General features: G+C 40.8%; 1 long non-coding RNA gene across 2 annotated transcripts in view; it reads right to left on the bottom strand.

Moving 5' to 3' along the window:
* Window positions 1–660: 660 nt before the first annotated feature.
* The window catches only part of LOC141990045 (uncharacterized), a 54,245-nt gene continuing 31,256 nt past the window's right edge, over window positions 661–23,649 (bottom strand). The window contains exons 3-5 of one of the 2 annotated variants that reach the window (XR_012640058.1): window positions 11,187–11,318; window positions 1,319–1,516; window positions 661–1,036 (exon numbers count right to left, since the gene is read on the bottom strand). This is a non-coding gene — a long non-coding RNA (uncharacterized LOC141990045). The remainder of the gene's footprint in view (window positions 1,037–1,318; window positions 1,517–11,186; window positions 11,319–23,649) is intronic. The other variant, XR_012640059.1, reaches the window with a different exon arrangement.

The following is a 23,649-nucleotide window of genomic DNA, read 5'->3' as shown; positions in this document are numbered from 1 at the left end:
CTTATAATGTTGAGGGAAATAATTTCCCGATCTCAACTGGGGAGCAGTATGAAGATAAATAGACGTCGTGATTTTGTTCTTGAACTTGTAACTCTTTTTGCACAGAAGTGCTTAATGAAACTAAGAATTAAAAATTGTTAAACAGGGAATGTTTTCTGATAGTGAAATATGTTTGGCAGTGGAACCCTATCCTTAGGAACTTTTAAAACAAGATTAGAGAAAACACTAGAATGTGTGCAGTAGGGAATGATTCTGCATTGGCAAAGGCATTGACTGGGAGATCTAGATTTTGACCCAGTAGGGTCAAAACCTCTGGCAGGTACTGCACTTACACAGACATCTACAGGCAGGGACATATGCAACTGAGTTACATGAATGCTTTTGCAGCCACTCATGAACCAACAATAGAGAGGATCCAGTCAATTCCCCCCCAGCTCCCCAGTCTTGTATCCCAGAACTGTACTCTCTTGCACTGGTCAGAAGCCTGTCCAGTATAAATTCATTACACTGTCTGCCCCTCCCTCAATCTGAAGAGATTACACACTAGCCTTTGTAAACTGAGCTGAGATTTCCCAAACAAACACACTTTTAAGTAAAACATAAAACAGATTTATTGACTATAGAAATATAGATTTTAATTAATTATAAGTAGCAGGCTTGGAATCAGAGTTGGTTACTTAAGAAACAAAAATAAATTCATAGTCTGAGTTCTACAAACTAAACAGGATTTGAATCAAGAGTGTCTCACCCTGACAGATGGTACAAACAGATCACAGATCCTCAATAACAGGCTGGAACCTGTTATTGTCTCAGGCCACCCTCCCCCAGTTCAAAGTCTTTGTCCTCCAGACATGTTTCCAGGTGTTGAGTTGTGGGGGGAGTGAGGCCAAGTGATGATGATACTTCCTCTCTTTTATAGTTTTTTCCAGCTTGTTGGAAAGATCTTTACTGTGAGATGGGTTAGTCATTATCCACTGGTCAAACAGTCTCTGTTGTCTACATGTTCTCTCTGAGAAGTCTCCATTGTATGCAGTTCCTAAGATAGAAGATTATTTTGTTGATGGGTGTTGATGCTCCATTGATGTACCTGTTCCCAACCTCACAACATATTACAGTAAAACACACACATAGCAAGACTTAATAACTTCACATACAATGATAGCACATACAATCCAACAGGATATTAATGTTCAAAAGATCAAGACTTTTAAAATGATACCTAATAAGGCATACTTTGTAGAAAACATATCATAATTGTATTATATTCTTTGCCAGAAGCTGGGAATGGGTGACAGGGGATGGATCACTTGATGATTACCTGTTCTGTTCATTCCCTCTGGGGCACCTGGCATTGGCCACTGTTGGAAGACAGGATACTGGGCTAGATGTACCTTTAGTCTGACCCATAATGGCGATTCTTATGTTCTTATGACAGTGGTGAATATGGGTGTTCCAGGGTGCTCCTTGGAGGTACGGAGTGTCACAGTCCCCATTAGGCTCCTCTGACAATCTCAGTCTATTTGGAAACAACATTGAAAACATATGTTTCTCCCTTTGTGTATGAGGGGGTTTGGTTCTGCTTTGTTTTAGTTTTATTGCTAAAGATATTTGCATGAAGACGGGATTTATATTTCTTGGTTCATTTCCTCTTGCTGCTTATTCCACACTTGAAGTCATAATCTTCTGAACATGCTATCCCAGTCATGTCTGCAACTAACTGTGATGTTGCAAGCAGAGGATTATGGCTTCAAGGGAGGAATAAGCAGACAGAACAGATAAAAGCTTACAAAACAAAGATCCTGGTTACATGAAAACATATCTTGTGTGTGTGTTTTAATAAAGCAAGGGAAGAGAAACACAAAAGGGGCAAGAGGCCCATCTCATCAGAGATGGGATGTGATCATGGTCTTAATAGTCATTGGGTTAGAGAAGAAGAGAGTGAGAATGATTCTGTAGTCCAGTGGTTCGGGCATCATAGGAGATGCAAGGTCCAGTCCCCCTGTTCCAATCACTCTTTCATCATTTATCCACAGTGGAACAGCTTCAACAGGAGAGACTGAGAGAGCCCCACATCAGAATATCCCATTGCTCAGTGGTTAGAGCACTCTCATGAGAGACCCCTTTGTTCAAATCCTTTGTCTCCCTCTGGCAGCAAGAGGGGAATTGAACCTGAGTCTCACACTTTCCGGCTAAGTGCTTTAACTGCTGGGGTAAAAGTTAGAATGTGGGCACATCCTCTTCCTCTGGCTGGCTTTTGAATGGGATTCAATGTGGTAGGTGCCCTCTGAGCATGCTTACCAGATTGGGCCCCACATGCGATTTAGGCAACCACACACCTGCCTTTCCTGGTTTGTGGATTGCTGTGGGAGGGAGATGGGCATCCAGGAGCCAAGAGGGAGGCAGTAGTGTGCATGCCCAAATGCAGAAACATAGATGCCTAGGGAACTTTTACCTTGAAAAACCTAGGCACCTACAGAATTTGGTGGGAGTTTTGTGGAATACAGTAGAGCCAAAACTGGGATTTAGGTGCCTAAATTTGAGGCTTACGTGACTACATATTTTTGTTGATCTCACCCAGAGTCCCTGTCTAAGCTTCTCAGGGCAACAGGATGGTGAGAGTTTGGAGAGGGGAAGGGGATGTTCTGCCCCAGGTTGCCCCAATACAGAATATTTAGGCCATAATTCCCAAATTAATTTAATTTAATCCACCACCCTAATTACAAATAATACAGGCCACCCACCAAAATATTAATTTAGGACAGCCCTTCCTCTCTCCAGAGCTGAACAACTGTTGTCCCCAGGATGGTCCCATCTATTGCTGCTCCAAGAGTAGCTCTGGGACCAACCCTGTTCCTCTGTGCTCAGAGAGGAAGTTCAGATGCCCAGGAGCTGACTTGTTTTCCATGAGAGGAGAGTGGAGTCAGAGGGAGTAGGCTAAGCAGCCATATTTTTCACAAGAGAGAAGGGGGTGGAGTATTTCAGTCTGAGTGGGATTCAACTGCTCAGGGCTTCCTTCACTGCTACTATTCCTTCCCCTCTGTGAAAATAAAGTGGACCCATCTGCTCCTTCTCTCCTCACCCCCTTCCCGCCTCAAAATCCTGTCAGTCCCTGGACTCCCTCCCTGTGATGGTTCTCTCTCCTCCTTGGAGAGGCAGTGCAGAAGAGAGCGGGGAACCCAGAGCTGATGGAGAAGGGTCTCCTCCTTTCCTCAACCTCCCAGCCAGCTGCTGCCCCATGTAGTGAAAAACACCCTGCCTTAATATGTGGGGCAACAGCACAGGGAGGCGGAGTCAGCTCTAACACAAACTGCATGAGGCAGAACATAGAGAAGTCTGATTTACAGACTGGTGAATTAGTGTATGCTGGTGTACTTTACAGCCACAGGGCTGGAATCACTCTTTGCCCAAAGCTGAGCACAGGATTAGAGGCAAAAGCTAGGTCTGGCTGTCAACAGCCCCACTGCACCATTTTAGCAGTCAGGAATACCTGGAACATAGAAATGACCCAACAATACCACAATGACCAAAAACAGTCCTGCCATGTTCCCTGTACCTGGGGTTCCTGTGCGGGTGGCAAAAAGCCAACTACGCTGGCCACACAATGCCTATCAGGGCCTTCCCTTATGTCAGGAGAATGTATTGGGGGACTGTTATAGCTTTTTTATGCTGGCTCAAGAAAGTAATCTTGGGACATTGATAAATCAGTCCCAAAGCACCTGATTTTCTTTTCACTCATACTGGGTTTTAATGTGTATCATTCCTTTGACCTCTGCGGAGTTACTCCTGCTTTTAAGTGAGATCAGTGGGGACAGGGGCAGAAGCCTGGATTGTAGCAAGAAAAATAGCAGGAGGGTGTATGATAAAGCAGCTCCACCATCACAACATTGCACACCTTACATTCTCCTTTTGGATGGTTCTCCTGTTATACTTTAGCCTTTTGACCCCTCAGAGTTAATGTTACAGCAGCTACTATTCATTCCCACTAACTTACTGATATGTAACTTACATCACCTCTGAACTTGGCCTAGAAACTGGAAGGCATCAGCAGCTCTTTAATATTATTTAGACTGTCAGCTCTTCAGGTGAAGGACTGTCTTTTGTTGTGTGTTTGTACAGCCCCTAACACAACTGTGCCCCGATCCTTGACTGGGGTTCTTAGGTGCTACTGCAAAACAAATAATATAATATCAACAATGCAAAAAAAAATCCTCATTTTTCTGTTTTAAAAATTTAGCCTAAGGGAAGGTTGTAGCATGCCACTTACAAACCCTAGCTTTGCCTCATTCAGGATATTCTCTTAGCTGAAATTTCAGCGTGACTTGTTCCTTGCAATGTTTATTTTTGCTCATCATCTCTCTACAACAATTTTGGCATATGCAAGCAACTCCTACAAAAAACCAGGTGCATGGACTGGCAGCTTTCCTGCTAAAAGGGATTCAGTCAGATGTTTCTGCCACTTGTGAACTGGCTGCCCAATCTCAGCCAGTTCCTATGAATGTACTTATCATGCTCTATTTCAAAAAGCCAAAACAAAATAGTTCAAGTTGATTGTGTCTAAAAATTCTGATGCCATCATTTTTCTTCCCCTGCTAGGCACCATTATGAATGTCATGATTTCTCTGGCTCTCCATTTTACATTGACTCAAGGGGCTAGATTCAGGTCTCAGTTACTTTGGTGTAAATTTGGAGTAACTCCTTCAATCTTATTCTACAGAAACTGAGTTCAACGTCTGTCCCATAAAGTCTGAAATGCAAATAGGTAACTATTAATTTATGATTTTTTATCTATGACATATTGTATTTCCTACACATTGAAGTTCTCCTCCTGCTCCCTGAAGTGTGTTTCAGAGGTAGCCACTTATGGAGACTACATGGATGTATAGCTTCTTCCATGTGCCATGGGAGAAGGTTTCCAGGATGAACTGACTCCATAGATCAGTCTGAGAGGCCCTCCTCAGTTGTGAGGAGCAAACGCATTTCCTGAAAGGACTGTAAACACCAGTCCTTACCCCTAGGTTGTACCCTTGTGCCTAGATGTTCCATTGCAGAGGACTTTGCCTTTCATTCATTCTGTTAGCCACTTCTTCAGCTACAATGGTCAGTTTGAGCCAGTTCCTTCTCTTCATTGCCTTACTGGCTCTTCTGTGCTTCAGCCCTCTGGCTAAGTCATGCACAGTTGAGCCCCTTCCAGGGTTTAGTCCTGAAAAGCTCCTTTGCCTCTCCTGGGCTCAGCTTCACACCCACAAGGTCTTTCACCCCTCCTGTGCTCAACTCCAAACAGTAAGTCCTTTGCTTCTCCTGGGCTTGACTCCGATCCTTCCCCCTTTGTCAGGGTGCCAGCCACCCAGGCTTTTCCCTGCAGGGAGTCTTAAGTATGCTTTAACCTTACTTTCCACCCCTCATGGGCTTCTATCTCATTCCCTAGTTTTCATAGACCTTATTAGCACAGGGATCCCTACCACTCTAGAATCTGCACCACAGGAGATAACCCTACTCCTGTAACTCTATCCTGGCTCAGCCAGACCCAACTTGTCAGATCTTCCTCCAGATCCTTTATCAGGGAGAGAAAACTCTCCTTAGCTACTTTCTCCTGGCTCTCCTCCTGAACTACTATTAATAATTCTTCCTCTTCTTGGGTTTTGTAGAGTAATAGACTCACTTCCAGAGTCTATGACCACCATGCACAGAACTTCTAATCTTGTTCATGGTTTAGAATCTCACATCTTTTCTGGTATACTTAAATAATTGCAGAAGAATTTTTTTTTTACTGGGCCCCATTCCTTTGTATTCTTGATAGAAGTTGCAAGGAAACTTTTATTATTTTAAGACCTCCGAGTTTCCTCCTGAACTGGGTTCTCTCTCAGCTCCTTATACTATCTAGCTCTTTCTCTGCTGGCTAGAAGGCATTCAGTTAATCATATCCCAGCTATAAAGCATCCCTAATTAATTTTTCTCTCTTGCATTACAGGTGATGAGGATTAGGCCCTTTCACGGGGACAAAACAAAGAAGACTCATGGAGCTTGTAGAAGGATTGGTCCTGTTCCACTGGTTCCTCCAGAGAAAAGGACCATAGTCTGATGAGAAAAGACCTATTAAAAATGTGAAAAGATTCAAAAATGAAATAAAATGCCATACTGAATGAAATCAGAAAGCTAAAAATGAGATTCATCACATTTCATCTTTATTTCCTTTCCTTCTAAACTTAATTGGACACATTCTAAACATAATTGGATTGGAGCTCATAATTTCACACATTTAACAACTAGACAAATATCACTCAATCCCACTGCATTGAATGAGAGCACTTGAGTACAAGATGGAAAGGGTCAGGTGTGGCATTTGCAGCAGCCTGCACACAAAAGCATTCAAATTGGGAGCAGAGAAAAACAGCAACCCCACATGAGCTCATACAGACACTATAGACTGCAGTTCTGGACTGATTAGGTGGGATCAGGTTCTTCTAAATTCATAGCTTGAGATTCCAAAGCTAGAAGGGACCATTGTGATCATCTAGTCTGACCGTCCATGTAACACAAGCCACAGAACTTCCCCCAAATAATTCCTAGACCATATTTTTTAGAAAAACATCCAATCTTGATTTTTAAAATTGCCAGTGATAGAGAATCTACCTTGGTAAATTGTTCTCATGGTTAATTAACCTCATACATTTAAAAATGCATATATTTTTTTTCCAGACTGAATTTGCCTAGCTTCAACTTCCAGCCATTGGATTGTATGATACCTTTTTCTGTTAGATTGAAAAGCCAATTATCAAATGTTTGTTTCCCATGTAGGTGCTTATAGACTGTAATGAAGTCATCCCTGACCCTTGGTTTTGTTAAGCTAAATAATGAGCTCCCTGAATCTATCACTGTAAGGCAGTGGTTTGCAAACTGTGGGTCGCAACCCAGTACCGGGTCACAGAATGTAAGGCACTGGGTCGCGGCGGCTCTGGTCAGCACCGCTAACTGGTCCATTAAAATTCCTATCGGCGGTGCTGCCTGGCTAAGGCAGACTAGTCACTACCTGTTCCGACACCGCTCTGCGCCCTGGAAGTGGCCAGCAGCAGGTCCGGCTCCAAGGCAGGGGGCCCAGAGGGCTCTGCGCACTGTCCCTACCCTGAGCACTGGCTGGCGGGGCAGTGCCTGCAGGCGAGAGCTGGGCTGAGCCACTTGTACACCTCTGCCTAGAAGCCAGACCTGCTGCTGGCTGCTTCCAGGGCGCAGCATGGACTGTGGTGCCAGGAAAGGCAGGAAGCCTGCCTTAGCACCCCTGCTGCACTGCTGACTGGGAGCCGCCTGAGGTAAGCCCACACCCCAATCCCCTACCCCAGTCCTGAACCTCCCAAACCTGGAGCACCCTCCTGCACCCTGAACCTTTCATCCCCACCCCCAGCCCAGAGCCCTTATCCCCTCCCACACTACAATCCCCTGCTGCAGTCCAAAGCCCCCCTCTCACATCCTCAACCCTTCATTCCCAGCCCTACCCTGCAGCCCTCACCCCTGCTCCCCAACCCTCTGCCCCGAGCCCCTCCCACACCCCTCATCCCCAGCTCTGTTGGGTCATGGGCATCAACAATTTTCTTTAACTGTGTCACCAGAAAAAAAGTTTGAAAACCACGGCTGTGTAAGGCATGTTTTCTAATCCTTTAATATTTTTGTGGTTCTTCTCTGAACCCTCTCCAGTTTTTCAGCATCTTTCTTAAATTGTGGACATCAAAACTAGACACAATATTCCAGCAGTTGTCAGACCAGTGCTAAATTCAGAGACAAAATAACCTCTATATTACTTGAAAGTCCCCTCTGTATGCATTTGCTCTGTCACAATAGGAGCTCATGTTCAGAGGATTATCCACCATGACCGCAAAATCTTTTTCAGAATCACTACTTCCTGAATAGGCTCCCTGCTCCTGTAAGAACGGATTACTTGACACAGATTAGATTACCCTACTTTAATTGTTTTATGTAGAGGCTGATACGGGCCAATAAACAGTAAAACAATAATGTGCCCAGGATTGATCTCAGACTGACAGGCCTATGATTATCTGTGTCATCTCCTTTACCCTTTTTAAATATTAGCATAATGTTAGCCTTCTTCCAATCTACTGAAATTTCCTCAGTGTTCCAAGATTTATTGAACCTTAACAGTCCAGTGAGTTAGTCAGCCAGCTCTTTTAAAACTCTTGTATTCAAGTGAGCTATACCTGCTAATATTAATATGACTACTAGTGGAATGGAAAGAGTTTTATTCTCAAAACATGAGATAACTACATCATTTGTTTTTCCCCAAATACAGAACAGAAATATGTATTGAACACTTCTGCCATTTCTGAATTATTACTGGTAATTCTACAATTTTCATCTAATAATAAACAAATAAAATTGTTGGTATTCATTTTGCTCCTAATATACTTTTTAAAATCCACCTCATAGTCCTTAACTCTGCTGGTTATAGATTTCTTTTCCTTGTGTCCTGTGCTCCTAGCTTCATAACGATAATTGTTTTATATCTGATAGTATATTATATCTGCCTTCACTTCCCCCTCTAAATCAGGTCATTTTTTTAACCAATTGTGAGACTGTGGCTTTTAGGGCATCTAGTAAGTGTTCTTAAACCATTCCCAATTATCATTCACATTTTTCTTATTAAATTCTTCCTCCCAGCTGATTTGGCTTATTATTGTTTACAGCTTTATTAAACTGAGCTTTTTAAGGCATCAAGTTTGTGTGTGTATATATATGTGTGTATATATACTGTTCTAGACTTTTTTCTGTTTTCTCACAACAAATGTGATCAAGTCATAATCACTTGTTCCTAAGCTACCATAAATGTTTAGTTCTGTGATGGTTCCTTTTTATCTGCCAAGATTAGGAGTAATACAGAAGCCCCCTGTGTTAGTTGTAACATGTTTTGAACTAGTAAATTGTCATCTATATTAATATTTAGAAATTCCAAGGATGTTTTAATATAGGCAGCATAAGACCTCCAGCATACATCCTTCTGATTAAAGTCACCCATGATCATGAAGCTTTTTTCCCCCTGCATTTTATAGATAGATGTATAAGTAAGCTGTCATCCTATTTCCGAGTGTGATTTGGTGGTCTGTAGCAGACACCAACTAATACACCATCTTGTGTTTTATCTGTTAGGACATTGATCTGTAAGCATCAAGATCATTTTCTTCAAGTTACCAGTGATTCGGAAACAGGTAATGCAGCTTTGACATAGAATGCCATTCCCCCACCCCTTTTCCCCACTGAATCCTTCCTAAATAGGTTATAACCATTGATTCTTAACATTTCAACCATGCCAATTATCCTACTAGGTGTCAGTTATATCAACTAGATAAAATGTTTGCTCAGTACTGAGTGATTCCATTTCCTATTGTGTGTTACCTAGTATTTTTATATAGGCTCCTACTATTTGTATATAGGCAATTAAAGAATTTCTTTTTTTCACCTCCTTTGGTTTCCTGATTAATTTTGTTCTCAATCTCTCAATTTTGTGTTAAATGATTGCTCCTGTCTTCCTTGTTTTTACCCTTCATTTCTGTTATTAGTTTAAAACCCTCCTGACTACTTTAACTATCCTGTACCCAAAAAGATTGGTTCCCTTTCTACTGTGGCATAGGCCATCCAAACTATACAGCCCCATTTTCCCACAGAAGATGGACCAATGTTCCAAAAAGCCAAAACACTACATCCTATATCAGTTACCTAGCAAGCAGTATACTTACCAGATTTTCTGCTTTCTGTCTTCTTTCAGTTTTGGAACAGGAATGATGTTAGAGATGATCTCTTGGACAATCTTCTTCTTCTTCAGCACACTTATGCATTCTTTGAAGTTCCCTATTATCTGTAAGATATCCTGTGCCTCAGTGTCATTAATGCTAATATTGAACCATCACCAAAGCATGCTTGCTCATCGACTTCAGAAGTCTATCCAGTCTTAGAGTGATGTCTTGTGTCTTAGCTCTGGGAAGACAGCTCACCATCTCGTTGTCCACCTGTCCCTTACAGAATGTTCTTTTGATTCTTTGGAGTGTTGAATGACCAACAAGGATCATCTATCTTCCTAGATCAGTTGGACAACTCTTTGTGGGCAAATCTGATTTTCTTACAGGTTGTGCCAAGCTTCCATCCATAGGTACATCTCTCCAGTCTCTTGGAACAGCTCGATCTTGAGAGGTATCTTCCATAGTTTCCACAATAAGGACATGGTACTGATTGGAAACTTCTAACTGTGTGGAATTTCTACTGGTCCTCTTCTATCTGGTGGTCACAGCCTGCCCATTCTCATCTGTCTCTAGCCATGTAGAATGCTGTCATGACCTCTTGTCTCTGGTGGTTATGAACTGTCAGCCCTCTTTTCTTCTTTTTCAGTGCTTACCCAGATAGTCGGCCGTAGTGATCATTCGCCATTTAGTCAGTTCCTGCATAATCACAAAGGCTTGACGGCCTGAGAGTCCAACATCGGAACAGACTCAATGAACCCATGTAATAGGGGGTCTAACCTTCCTAGTCCTACATGATATTTCCTATTTATAACTCCAAAGTTCATATTAGCCCTTTGGGTGACAGTGTGGCACTGGTGCTCATGTTCAGCTGATTGTTCACCATAACCCCAAAGTCTTTTACAGAGTTCCTGCTTCGTAGGATAGAGTCCCCCATCCTGCAGGTGTTGCCTACATTCTTTGTTCCTGGATGTATGATCTTACATATAGTTGTATTAGAAAACATAACCTTTGCTTGTGTCCTGTTTCCCAAGCAATCCAGATTGCTCTGTATCAGTGATCTGTCCTCTTCTTTATTTACTGCTTCCCCCAGATTTTGCATCATATGCAAGCTTTATCAGTAATGATTTTATGTTTTATTCTAGATAATTGATAAAAATATTAATTAGCATATAACCAAGAACAAATCCCGATATGGGATTCCACTAGAAGCACACTCACTTGAATGACAATTCCCTGTTTACCATTATATTTTGAGGCAATATTTGAGACCATTTATTATTGGTCTAGTTTCTTAATCAAAATGTCATATGATATCAAGTCAAATGCCTTCCAGACGTTTAAGTATATTATATCACCACTATTACCTTTATTAATGGACCTTGTAATCTCACCAAAAAAATCAAGTTAGTTTGACAAGATCTATTTTCTATAAATCCATGTTGATTTTACCTTGATTACAGGTTATGCAGACATCACTAAGAGAGCAACACAGAAGCAGTCCACGTGGAGAAAAGCAGAGTAGATCATTATCGTGCGCGCAGCATACCTTTTATGGGGTAGCGGTGGCAAAATGATGTGGTCCTAGGTGAGCAAAGGAGGAAAAGGGACTTTACTGCAAAGTGACATCACTTGAGAAATATTAGTTGTAGCCTGTGCCCACAATCCAGCGTGGAATGGTGAGAAGACAACAATAACCTTATTTTTGAATCTGTTCTGTTCTGTACACTCTGCTCTTTGCCATGAACCAGCAGGTCAGTGCAACTGCTGTGATTACAGTTCAGAACAGAGAGATAAAGTCCAAAGAAACTAATGAAGTACTAAGGCTATGTCTGCTGCCTCATCTCCAGTGCAACAAAAGAAGGTTCAGGGTAGCAACAGATGTTATTGCATTGGAAATAAGGATTGTGATTGTGATTACGGCATCGGACTGGGATTTGGCGATCAAATACTTTCCCAATTCTGATACATATTGTGTGACCTTGGACAAGCATGTAACCTCCCAGTGTTTCAGTTTCCTCATGCATAAAATTAGGTTAACGATATTTAACTATATTACAGGGACATTGTGGTACAACACTAATAATTTGTTTTAAATCACATTGGTATCCTTTGATGGTAACTGCTACACATGGGCAAAACTATTATGTTCATCTGGTCAACTGAGAGTATTCCTGGTTAAACCACCTTTTTCCTCCCCCACAAAGATAAATTAAAAAATTTAAAAAGTTAGAGACTTATTAACAGTGCCTCATCCTCTGTGGAGAAAAACAGCAGAAGCAGCTAAAGTTAAAAGACTAGTAACAGAGCTGGTTGAATAACTCATTGTGAATTTTTTCTTGTCATGAAAAATTTGTTAATTGCTGCTGTTTCTGCTAATATATTTGTTATTCATAAGTATTCATCCAATAATTGGCATGGACAAATGTCTTATTGGTGAACTGTTCACTTTGACCATTCACTATGTGACTGGTTACCTAATCACTTGGTGTCACTCTCTGACTGAATGATTGAAATCTTTTAAACAAATAAATAACTAATCATTAATCATAAATAGTGAATAATGCACATGTTGGTATGTATTATTTCAATCATGATGCTAAACTTTTTGAAACTTTTTGGAAATAACTAACATGTCTATGAATACTTTGTGTCCATCCCAATCCTTGCAGACAACAAATAATATGACATCATAAACGACTGTGAACCCAACATACTGCTTTTATTCAACAAAATATTCACAAATATCTTGCTGATATTATTCAAGCAGCTCCAGTTAGTAGCCTACTACTGTTGAATTATCAGTGCTCCTGTCTGAAGTTTTCCTATACACTAGTGTTTACAGCTGATGGAGATTCTCTTGCAATCTAAGTGGTAGGGCAGCTGCTTTTGAGTCCCTTGTTCAGGCCCCAGCAGCTAGTATCAGCTGAAGTAGGCTCTTACCAAATTGTCAAGCAATAAAAACAGGGGTAATATGCTGGCTCCATTGACATTAATAGCAAAATTCCCATTGGTTTCAATGGGACCAGGATTTCACCCCAAAGGTATTCAGCCAGCAGGGGTTTGGCTGGTCATATTAATACAAAGGGCATAAAGCAAACAAAGTCATTTGTGCCATTCTCTTATCTGGATTGGTGGAATTTATCCTGTCTAAGAATCAAAAAGGACTACTATAACAGCACATTTGAAAATAAAAATAACCACAGCTTTAACATTACAAATAGAATAATTGAAATGTAGGGCTGGAAGGGACCTTGAGACGGCATCAAGTCCAGCCCACTGTACAGACCTAGACCATTCCTGGCAGGTGTCTGTCCAACCCATTCTTAAAAACCTCCAGCGATGGGGATTCCACAATCTTCTTTGGAAGCCTATCCCAGAGTTTACCTACAGTTATAGTTAGAATTTTGTTCCTAATATCTAATCTAAATCTCCCTTGCTGAAGATTAAGCCCATTACTTCTTGTCCTACTTTCAGTGGACATGGAGGACAATTGATCAGCATCCCCTCTATAACAGCTCTTAACATATTTGAAACCATTACCAGGTCCCCCTCAGTCTTCTCTTCACGAGACTAAACATGCCCAGGTTTTTTCACCTTTCCTCATAAGTCAGATAATTGTATGTGATTTGCACTGGATATTTGCAAGTGCTTTCCAGTCTGAAAAGAGAGGGTTAATAAGAGCACTCAAGCTTAAAATCATTATAATTTACAGTAAAACATGTTTCTTTATTATAGCCTACAGAAACTATCTTGCAAGTTATTGTCATAAATTCTGACTGTACTAAATTGATATTGTCTGCTCTTGACTTTTTTATATATAATTAAAGAGAAAGAAAACACATTTGGAGACATTTGATGGCTCTTATTAGATTTTAAACCAGTTCGGCAGCTGATGTAAATCAGCCTAACTTCACTGGAATCAGTGTAACTGAATTTATTTACACCAGTTGAGCATCTAACTATGACTGGAAAAAGGCTAATGTAGTGCCAATCTTTAAAAAAGGGAAGAAGGAGGATCCTGGGAACTACAGGCCAGTCAGCCTCACCTCAGTCCCTGGAAAAATCATGGAGCAGGTCCTCAAAGAATCAATCCTGAAGCACTTACATGAGAGGAAAGTGATCAGGAACAGTCAGCATGGATTCACCAAGGGAAGGTCATGCCTGACTAATCTAATCGCCTTTTATGATGAGATTACTGGTTCTGTGGATGAAGGGAAAGCAGTGGATGTATTGTTTCTTGACTTTAGCAAAGCTTTTGACACTGTCTCCCACAGTATTCTTGTCAGCAAGTTAAGGAAGTATGGGCTAGATGAATGCACTATAAGGTGGGTAGAAAGCTGGCTAGATTGTCGGGCTCAACGGGTAGTGATCAATGGCTCCATGTCTAGTTGGCAGCCGGTGTCAAGTGGAGTGCCCCAGGGGTCGGTCCTGGGGCCGGTTTTGTTCAATATCTTCATAAATGATCTGGAGGATGGTGTGGATTGCACTCTCAGCAAATTTGCAGATGATACTAAACTGGGAGGAGTGGTAGATACGCTGGAGGGGAGGGATAGGATACAGAAGGACCTAGACAAATTGGAGGATTGGGCCAAAAGAAATCTGATGAGGTTCAATAAGGATAAGTGCAGGGTCCTGCACTTAGGATGGAAGAATCCAATGCACCGCTACAGACTAGGGACCGAATGGCTAGGCAGCAGTTCTGCGGAAAAGGACCTAGGGGTGACAGTGGACGAGAAGCTGGATATGAGTCAACAGTGTGCCCTTGTTGCCAAGAAGGCCAATGGCATTTTGGGATGTATAAGTAGGGGCATAGCGAGCAGATCGAGGGACGTGATCGTTCCCCTCTATTCGACACTGGTGAGGCCTCATCTGGAGTACTGTGTCCAGTTTTGGGCCCCACACTACAAGAAGGATGTGGATAAATTGGAGAGAGTCCAGCGAAGGGCAACAAAAATGATTAGGGGTCTAGAGCACATGACTTATGAGGAGAGGCTGAGGGAGCTGGGATTGTTTAGTCTGCAGAAGAGAAGAATGAGGGGGGATTTGATAGCTGCTTTCAACTACCTGAATGGGGGTTCCAAAGAGGATGGCTCTAGACTGTTCTCAATGGTAGCAGATGACAGAACAAGGAGTAATGGTCTCAAGTTGCAGTGGGGGCGGTTTAGGTTGGATATTAGGAAAAACTTTTTCACTAAGAGGGTGGTGAAACACTGGAATGCGTTACCTAGGGAGGTGGTAGAATCTCCTTCCTTAGAGGTTTTTAAGGTCAGGCTTGACAAAGCCCTGGCTGGGATGATTTAACTGGGAATTGGTCCTGCTTCGAGCAGGGGGTTGGACTAGATGACCTTCTGGGGTCCCTTCCAACCCTGATATTCTATGATTCTATGATATTCCAGGGTGAAATCCAGACCTGTGAGGGATTGTTTCACCCCTGCCCAGCACCTTGGGTGCCTCATAAGCTTTGCCGCTATAGCTCCCACCTGGGATGCTCACAAACAGACTCCCAGCATGCAGGTCACACCTTGCATATCTGTGTATAGCCAAAGCCTGGTCCAGCAACTCTGACCCCAACATCCTGTCAGTAACACACCAGCCATACCTTGACTTCCAGCACCATTGGTTACTACTTGCAGGGTGACCCCAACATACTCCCAGTCATAACTTTTCCCCCAAAATTATGTGTTCTTCACTGTCTAGCCCTCTCCTGGACAGTTTAGGTATTTTAGGTCTGTTGACCTATGACGAAACAATATCCAACAGTTTGCCACTTTAAATGGAGTTTCCATGCAGCCCATTTCAACCGCAGCACTGGATTAGTTTTAATTAAAGAATAAAGTAAGTTTCTTGAACTACGAAGAGAGAGATTTTAAGTGAATACAAGTATAAGACAAAGTCAGAAATGGTTACAAGAGAAATAAAGATTAAACTCTTCTTAGTATGAAAACTTAACAAACTAGACTTGGTTCAAGGTGAAATCCCTTACCACATGTTCCCAGTAACACAGCTGACCAAATTCTCAGGCCAGGATCTGCTCCTGAAGTCCAAAGGCTGGGGTTTTTGTTGAGGGGTTTTGTTGTTTTGTTTTTTTGGTTAGGTGAAAGAGAGAGGGATGGGTAGGGCTTCCCTTCATATTTTAAATCCAGTCTCCCTTTGAAATGGGGTCTCCTAAGGCTTACCTATCACAGCAAAGTTTATTCAATCAGTAAAGAAGGTGTCATTTAGTCTGGGGGTGAAGGTGCCCCATTGTCTTTCTTCTCCTCTGTGTATACTTTCATTAATTGATCATGCAAAAACCATAGCGTAGGATGATGAGGAATCACAAAGGTAAGTACATAGCTGAACATTTCCATGACACACTGACATAGATTTAGCTATAGACTCTGAAGTGTCTTGTCTCCCTCTTGCTGTCTCAAGGACCTTGTTTACTATTTATATATAAATGGAGATAAACGTTGTTTAAGATAGACCTGCTTGACCACTTCTGCCTACTCAGAGCTATGTGGGTTTCAAAATGTGCTACCAACATCATTCATGGGAAATTCACAGCTTTACATATAATGTCGCTATATACATTTCACCATGATATAGTTGACCAGTGAGTCATTAGTTTTCAAATGATACCTCATGGCATATTTTGTACAAAGATGATTACAGTAGTGTGTAGGATGAGAATACAGAGGTGTATATTGTCACACTAACCCAATAATGTGTTTTCACCAGCAGAACACTGGGACCTCTTTGTTCCCTAACGTCTGTTTTGAAGATGGGCTAATGTCCAGTTTAATCCACTGACTGCCAAGAATATCCTGCACAGCAGCCCACAATACATGAAATACTTTGCACCAAGCTGGATTGCACTGCAGTCTATCAGTGTGTTATTCCCTGTGTTTGCCCCTACTATCCTCTTTGTGCAAAAACAAACAGAATTTATGAACTGTAGTTTCTTATTTTTAATTGGTTGGTATTAACAACTGTTCCATTGAATGCATGTGAAATGTAAGTAGACATTTATGAGTTTTGTTTTAAAATCCATTTAAAACTGTAGACTAATTTAAACAGCACTTAACCATAGAGCGCCCACACATTTTCTCTCTAGATTATGAGTATTGTTAAACAGAAAAGTTCAAGATACAAATAATATGTCTATATCTAACAATGATATTTGAACTCCTCTAAGGTCATCCATCTGAAGATCTTGATGTCTTTTACAATCCATAATTAATTTAGTTTCACAATACCGCTAAGACAGGCTAGATATAATTTAGCTCCATTTTACAAAGAGGGAAATGAAGATAGAGTGGGCAAGATTATGTCTCTGGTTATGCAGCCATGCCAGAGTGGAAGACACAGTTTCTCTGTACTGAGTTCTACAGCTTCTTTTCTGGTGCAATGAAGCTGTCTTGATTGAACAAGTCCAGCTTCTTGTGTTACATATAACTAAGAAGGGGTTTTGACTTCTCAATCTGTCTTCCCAGCCTTGAGGTACTCAGACATTATAGGGTTTAAAATACCCCGATAGAATCAAAGTTCCCAATCCTGGAATCCACATGCAATCAAAACTCTCAGTCAAGAAAACAATAGTTTTGCCTGTGGAAGGTATAGAGCTGGGCAAATCATTTTTGACAAATAATTTATTCAACAAGTTTATACTCTTTTTCTGTTTGTGAATTGTTGACAAACGCTGTGACTTCTTTATTTTTTGAGAGCTTCAAAATTATTTGCCAATCATTTTCTGGATAATTCTTAGTTTGCAGCTTGTTTGTAAGCAGTTTACTGAATTATTTGACATTTGAAATTCAAGCAGTGTTTATTAGACCAATGCCAGTTTGTCACATGGTATGTATCTCTTCCCTGATTGGATGAGCATAATTATTAGAATCAGGTTTCCGGAGCACATGCTCATCATTACATATTCTAAATTTGCTTTCTGTTCATATTCTGCAATGTTTGCTTAAAAATCAGTATTTCAACAAACATTACATCCAGCAATCTCATTCACTAATATACACAGACAATTAACACAGAAAAGTTGGAGACCTAAAGAAAGTGAATTCACAGACAAATATTGTTTGCCATATCCACCCAGCTCTAGAAATGAGTATGGAATTAGAGTCTAAATCAGTACAGTGAATTGATCAGAAATCAGTCAGTCATGTGGGTTTCCAATATGCAAATATTCAGCCATCTTATACCCACGCAAAAATCATCTTTGCTTCTTCTACATTCTTTCATGGATTCTACTGATAGAATCATTTTTACCCAATATGTACATCCCTCTTCTTTGAACGATGTAGTTATCTGGAATATCAGTTCAAGTCTTTGGTCTTTCACTCTTGATGTTTACCACCCACTTTCTGTCAGTAATTGAGACCTGTCTGTTTCCAGAATGAATTAACTTTTATAAATAAAATAAAGATGTACTGATATTTTTTCATGGTCCACTTGATGGCATGGAGCCATAGAAACCAAGGAAAGCAAGACTGAATCCAGCCTCTGATTGTATTTATTTGACCCACAGCTCAAAAGGGCCGTCCTGAAAAAATAAGCAGTAAGGCAGTGCAAGGACTGTGCTTTGGTTGATGACTATGGTGATAATAAGTTTCCCAGCTGTTTCAGACCAGAATGTAAATGTAAAAAGAAAAAACTATCAATCCCCATCCAGGTGTGCCTGTCATAAACTAAAGCACAAGCAACACATCTACAGCTGGCATATTGGGTGGTATCTTTTCAAATGCCAGGCTCCTACTGGAGCTGGCCATTTATGTGGTGTTGCTCAGATGGGAAGAAGCCCTGGATGCTGCAATTTTGGGCAGTTGTGCTCCAAACAACATTAAGCTAACCAGCCACCCCCCACTCCATCTTACCTGATATATTATGCATGCTGATAAACTAACATTACGGTCCTATGTTACCACCACTACCACCTGGAATAAATTTTAGTCATCTTAATAAGTTCAAGTTAACAAGGCCAAAACCACTGCCCAGCAATGTGTGTGTTTGTTTTTCCCCAGCAATACAGCGTTTTAGAGCTGTCCAGAGTATTCCACACTGAAAGAAATAACTGTTGAATTTCACCCTCTTGATGATTTTAAGCCAGGCCAACACATTGTGGAGGAAGAGGGTCCTGAATCATTACTGGCAGTGTGTAAATCATAGCCCTTGTTTTGCTTACTTCAGACCTGACTTGAAAATTGTGATCTGTTAATTTTGTTACTTCAGTGTGTGGCTACGGCTCAGCTAATAGTCTATTGATTCTATTACATGTGCAGCATTTGGAATGGGTTATTACATGGCGTTTGGCCTTTGATATGCTAGTTCATCATTGGGATTTACTTCTGATTGACGGGATCTCTGAATTCAGTGTTCATGCTTGGGCTTTCAAGTCTTGTTTTTATCAGCTTGGAGTGGTGACAGTGACATATAAAATGGAAATGAATTATTGTCACTTGTGTGCTGTTTTATTCCTACTCATTAAACTCTCCATGTTTTAATGTGTTTATTAAGGCTGCAGCCATCAGTAATAAAATTCACATTGCACACTTACTTAAAGATGGCCTTGTCCACCAACATTGGGCCAAATTCCGCCTCCACTTACTCTTGATTTACATTGGTATAACTCCCTTGGCCCACTCTCTTTTAAAAACTGCACCACAGGCTTAAATGGAGTTACTCCAACTATCCTCTGATGTACCGTGAGTCAAATTTGGCTCCAGAGACTAAATTATGCTGTGGTGTAAATAGTGATGTAATTTCCATGTTTAGTGTAAATTAGAAAATAGGATATAGTTCCAAAATAGTTGTACCAATTTGGAATGGTGCAGTAGTGCCTACTTTAGTTAGGTGCTCAAAAGCTGGTAGGGAGACATAGCTGGAAATCATGGTGTGGTCTATCAAAAAGAGGTCATACCAGTGGCTTATCAGTGGAATCCTGCAGTGATGCAACCTGTCAAAAGGTGACTAACAGTAGGGAGTAAGATAAAGCAATCCTGACACACATACTTTGGGGGTAATTCTGCCATTTGTTTCAGAGGTGTAATTCATATTTGGTCTGAATCTTTAGATTTTACACAGCTGTAACTCCACTGCCTTACTGGGAGGAATCAAGCCTACTGATATCAGTAGATAATGCAACTTAGGGAGGAACTGGGCCCTTGTAGTTAAATCTGAATTGTGGCAGCATTCCAACTCTTCCAACAGTGCACATAAAGTATTACATAGGCCTCCAGTGATCCTGTGTAACGCAGTTTTGTTCTCTACGGGGTTCCTTTAAATGGTAACGCTTGAATAGTTGTAATAGTTGATTTTTTTTCTCTCTCTCTCTTTTTACCTTGTTTCCTCTGGATTCAGCTGCTTTGCCAGGAGTACCATGAACGGTGTCATTTTTGCTGCTGTTGTAGGTTGTTGTTGTTTTCCAGATAACCAATTATTGAGCCATCTCATACCCACAAATAGAAAATTTCCCTTTGTTTCCTCTCTATTCTTTCATGTATTCCACTCATTGACGTTAGACAATATCACACCTATGAATGTGTACATGCCTTTTCTTTAGAGTATGTAATTATTTGGAATATCAGTTGATTGCCTTGGCTTTTCACCTCCAATGTTTGCAGTCTACTTTCTCTTAGTAATTGAACCTTGTCTGTTTCCAGTGTATATTAGTTTTTAAAAATGAAAGCGTAGAGAGACATTGATATTTGTGCATGGACTATTTGTTGGCATGTGAGGAGATGAACCATAGCATTTGAGGAAAGCAAAACTGATGGCCTATCCCAGGGCATAAAGAGAGTTCTTAGCTAGGCAACACAAGTGATATCCCTTAAAGATATCCCAGAATGCATCATTCTGTGCCATCACTGATAGCATAGTTTGCTGAGTTTACATTTTACAAAATATATTATGAATAGAAATATTTTCATGGGTTCGTTTAATTGCAATAAAAATTATAATGATGATGATGTAAAGCTTACACCGCAGGATTGGAAACCTGAACACAGCAGCCTTATGTTAGCCAAGAAATTGTAAGGTGAAATGGGAAAATTATAATATTACAGCAAGAGAAATGTTAAATTTTTGTGTTAAATGTTTGAAGTTAACTGTTGGTTAGGAACCTTTTGTACTTGAAGGGGGTTAATTATTACAATACTGTTAATTATTAGGATACTAGTCTGGGGTGGGGGGGTATTTACTTATTTGTATCCCACCTCCTACCCCCCTCAGGCCAGTGTACTAATTATATATAGCTGTAGCATATTGTGCACGATTTCTTCAGATAAAGTTTCCAATTTAACCTACTTCTGAGTTCTTGGTTAGGTACAGAGTCTGTTAATTGAATTGCTGTAGTTTAATGATGTCCCCTGATGGGATGAGAGAAACCACAGTAAGGTCTGCAGCAGCTGTAGGGTTTTCTTTACATGCATCTACTCCATGCTGTAGGAACATGTACTTTAGATTTATAATCTCATTCTTTCCCACGGGAAAGAAAAAGACTTGAACACTGGGGACATCAAGTATCAGGAAAAGGCTTCTTAAAGGAAAGGGCCAACATTTTCAAGAGTCACTAGTAAATTTGATTGAAAACCACTGTTTCTCTCCCTGCTGAGTGTAATTTTAAGATAGAAATATACACTGAGGTGTGTTCCTAGTAGAAGAGTGTAACAGGGTGGCTCGCCCTGTGGGCTGGAGAGGGTGGGGCTAAACCAAGCCTGATTCCAGGATGAGCCCCACCTGAGAGGAATCAGGTGATGTCAGTGTGAAAAGGAGCAGGAAGCTGCAGTGAAAGGGGAAAAGATCAGGAAGTTGTGGCAGAGTTTGCAGACAGTAAGGAAAGCTCTCTAGATAGAGAAGCCTTGGAGAGAGCCTGACCAAGTAGCAGAGGGACTGCAAAGGTTCCAGACAGGAGGAGGAGAAACCTTGAGTTTTATGGACTTATGAATGGACTTTGCATTGGTGTTTTAGTTAGTTTATTTTATATTAATAAACCTAGTCTCTAAGGAGGGGTATCTTTTGACCAAGAAAAAGTCTGAAGTGAAGTTTATTTGAATGGTCCAAGAGGGGAAACTGAGGGGGGCTACCTGTAGCATGACTTATGCAATGGCAACGGTGCATGGGCGATAGCTGGACCAGTTGCAAAGAACATAAGTAGAAAGTGCTTTGCCTGTTCGTTCTCATGCTGTATTGTTTCATGGTACATTTAGAAATCCTTTTTCAATCATTGGGTGTGAGTCACTTTTCCTACGTATTTACTAGCCTGTACTACTTTGATTTGCCATGTGAGTCAGCATATGTTTATGTAAGCAGAGAGCTTTTTTCATTATACCCCTTCCAGAGTGTAATGTGCTTCTTAAAAAACAAAGATTATAGAATCATCGGGAAGGGACCTTGAAAGGTCATCTAGTCCAGCTACCCAGGCTGAGGCAGTACCACATATACTTAGATCATCTCTGACAGGTGTTTGTCTAACCTGTTCTTAAAAGCCTCTGAGAGGATTCCACAACCTCCCTTGCAAGCCTATTCCAGTACTTAACTATCCTTTTGGTTAGAAAGTTTATCTTAAGACCTAATTTAAATCCCTTTGCTGCAGATTAAGTCAATTACTTCTTGTCCTACTTTCAGGGACGTGGAGAACAATTGATCACGGTCCTCTTATAATAGTCGTAAACATACCTGAAGACTCTAATCAGGTCCTCCCTCCATCTTCTTTTCTAAAGATTAAACATGCCCAATTTTTTTAACCTTTCCTCAGAGGTTAGGTTTTTTTAAACCTTTTAACATTATGGTTGCTCTCCTCTGAACTTTGTCCAATTTATCCATGTCTTTCTGACACAGTACTCCATCTGAGCCCTCACCTATGCTAAGTAGAGTGGGACTATTACATCCTGTGCTTTACATGCAACACTCCTGTTAATACACTCCAGAATATAGGTTGCTTTCACACCTGCACCACATAGTTAGCTCATATCTAACTTCTGATATTTATAATCCCCACATCTTTTTCAGCCATATTACTGCTGAGCCAGTTACTCTGCATTTTGTATTTTTGCATTTGATTTTTCTTTCCTAAGTTTAGTACTTTGCACAGGTCTATATTGATGACTAATTGTTTATTGTCTGCAACACTAATATGGAACAAAACTAGGATGTTCATTTTATTGATAACTTAAAAAAAACCCTAAAATATCCACTAATAATATCTGGACCTCTTCTTACCACTTTGTATTTTATTTCAGTCCTAAATACATTTGTCCTTACATATTTCCCCATGGGGAATGTCATACTAGCTTGAGAGTAGAGTTAGCTGAAAAATTCTATACTAAGCTTTATCCATTGGAACTGAAATGTTTCATAGAAATGTGGCAGGTTCAATGGAATTTTCCTCTGAAAGGTTTCTCAGGACCAGGATGGAATATATGAGAGAGAGAGAGAGAGAGAACCTAGAATAGCCAACAGTCCAGTGATTAGGGCACTGACTTGAGATCTGGGAGACCCAGTTCAAGTCCCTTCACCAAATCAGGGGACCTTCCAGACTAGTGCCCTAACCACCAGACCAATAGCTATTCTCATGTGGTAGTGGCGAGTTTCTTTCTCTCTCCATCCCTGTTTTTTACAAAAAAAATTCAAAAGATCTTGGCTTCCTTCTGCACCAGAATGAACCCAAATTCTGCAACTTGAATTTTTTCACCAAACTCAGTTATTGTTTTCCAGTGAGCCCTGCAGTCCTACTTGATAGGCCAGTGCAATATATTAGATTGTTGCAGAAGTGCTATATAAATTAGAGATGCATACATATGTAAAAAGTTAGATAATAGATAAGGTGCCAGTAGATGATACTCAAGAATATGTGGCATGTCTTCTGGGTTTTTTTGGGACTAATAGAACTTCGTTTTGTGCCCTGCAAAAAGCTTATTTTGTGTAG

This window comes from Natator depressus, chromosome 6, assembly GCF_965152275.1.
Source record: "Natator depressus isolate rNatDep1 chromosome 6, rNatDep2.hap1, whole genome shotgun sequence".
Classification (NCBI taxonomy): domain Eukaryota; kingdom Metazoa; phylum Chordata; order Testudines; family Cheloniidae; genus Natator; species Natator depressus.
The sequence above is the reverse complement of the archived record's forward strand: the minus strand, read 5'-3'. Positions and strand labels throughout refer to the sequence as shown.